The sequence below is a fragment of the Mastomys coucha genome, unplaced genomic scaffold, assembly GCF_008632895.1.
Source record: "Mastomys coucha isolate ucsf_1 unplaced genomic scaffold, UCSF_Mcou_1 pScaffold22, whole genome shotgun sequence".
In the NCBI taxonomy this organism is placed as follows: Eukaryota; Metazoa; Chordata; class Mammalia; order Rodentia; family Muridae; genus Mastomys; species Mastomys coucha.
In genome coordinates this window covers 180,155,022-180,157,396 of record NW_022196905.1, presented here as the reverse complement: position 1 = coordinate 180,157,396, position 2,375 = coordinate 180,155,022, and positions in this window count along the sequence as shown.

Below are 2,375 nucleotides of genomic sequence, written 5' to 3'. Positions count from 1 at the left end.
TTCTGAGCATTAGCCCCTTTCTGAAGGATAGCTGGTAAAGAATCTATCCCATTCTGTGGGCTGTCTGTCTGCTGCCAATTCTTTCATTGTATAAAAACATTTTAATTTCATACAGCCCCTTGTGTTGTACTTGGAGCTAGTTCCTCTGATGCTGCAGGCTATCCCAGGGTCTCATATAATAGTCTCTATGGTTTCCTCAAGTAGTTTCAACATTTTGAATTTTATTGTATGTAATTTTTACACTTTTAAATATTTTCATAGCAGCTTTATTCATAATAGGCCAAACTAAAATTAATAATATTCTTCAAAGGTGTATTGGAATCCTGAGAGGTCTTATTTTTACTTTATCCTTTAACTTATTATTGGGGCTTGGGGAAGTGATTGCATATCGTGGTATAGGGAGTCAGAGGATAAGCTTCTGGTGTCAGCCTTCCTTTTCCTCCTTGTTTGAGATGAATCTCTTTGCCCTTGAAAAAGCCAAGCTAGCTGGCTTTCTGACTTCTGGAGATTCTTGCCTCCTATTTCCCACAGGTACTCAGAGACTTCAGATCTCCCTGCTGCTGTCTTTAGCATTTATACGGAGGGTCATCAGGCTTGCCCAGCTAACACTTTGAACAATGAGCCATCTCTCTATCCTGTTTTTATTATATTTTTCTCATACCTAACTTTTATTTGTGGCTAACGTAAACTTGTCTAAAATTTTCAGAAGTTCAAGTGTGGGAAGATTGCTAAACAAATACCCATGATTATCTAACACAGTCAGTGCCAGAATGTTACTTATTTTATTCCATAAACACTAAAAAGTGGTGAATGTTCCATATGGTGGTTGTGATGTTAAGTTAAATGAAATTGGCTGAAAATGGGGCAGAGCACTGCTCTGCCTTCTGAAGATCCTTCTCTTTCAAATGTTCTAGATCAGAACTGGAACTTCTCGGAAACAGAGCTTCTGCATCAGCCTTAGACAGTTAGAATGAACATTAAGCTTTCCACATACATTAACTCCCCATATTCTTTCCCAAAGGATAGGAAATCCTGCCATCCACAACTTTCTGCTCACAACCACCTGTAACTTCAACTCCAGGTATCCAACACACCTGGACTCAGCAACTTCTTCTCACATATACAAGCATATATGCACACACAAACATAAGCACACACATACACACACACAAACACCCACAAACAACCACACTTTAAAACAATAAAAATAAATTATTGAAATAAAAGTGAAAAATACTTTTGCTATAATTATTTATGGGAGAGTGCATTTATTTTTATTATATTGTCTTAAAGTTTGCTCTTTTTTTGAAAAAATTTTATGTGGTTGTATTTAATAATGGGCAAAATATTTTTTTGCATATTCCAACCTGCTATCTATCTTTATTTTCTGTTTAATTTTTTCAATCTTGTTTTACCCAAAGATGATAATGATATGCTCTTTGAATAACTTACTATGTTAATGTAGTAAGGAATTTTAATAGTGATAAATTCTGAAAAGCTGAGACAGTATTTTTTTATTATGATTTTTTTTCTTATTAGATATTTTCTTTATTTACATGTCATAAGATATCTCCTTTCCTGGTTTCCCCTCCAAAAAAAAAGAAATAAGAAGAAAAAATAAGAAAAGAAAAAGAAAAACCCTGTTCCCTCCCCCTTCCCACTGCTCAACAACCTACCCTCTCCCGCTTCCTGGCCCAGACTGGGGCATAGAACCTTCACAGGACCAAGAGCCTCTCCTCCCATTGATGACCAATTAGGCCATCCTCTGTTATACATATGCTGGTGGAGCCATTAATCCCACAATGTGTACTCTTTGGTTGGTGGTTTTGAAAGGCTAGAGAATCTTAGAATTTAAAATGAGGGCATTTAATAGAAATGTATGGTGTATAACCTTTACCTAAAAGGACATGGAGGGCCACTGTACCCAGCCAGGAATGTAGACTGGCTAGTTCCAGGAACCTGGCTAACTCAGAGCCTCAGGGCTCTAGTTCCTGATACCTGCCCCTCCTGAATGATCCACAATGAGGACGGAACTAAGAATGAAGGTCTACTGGTTTATGAGACTCTCCACTCTGTCGACCAGTAGATGAAGATTATGAATATGTTTCCCTCCCTAACTGAATACCTTGGGTTGGGTCCTTCTGAATGTTTCCTTGGAAACCCTCTTCCCACCCCCAGCTTGTGGGTCTTTCCGTTAAATACTCCTCACTTCTTGTGTTCGGGGTCGAACTCTGGCCAGCATGGTCACAAGATCGACCCCAGTACCGGCCTATCCCCAATAAACCTCATGTGATTGCAGCAAGTTCCGTCTCTCGTGAGTCATTGGGTGGCCGCGTCATCCCGAGACTTGAGTAAGGATCTCCCCAGTTCTGGGG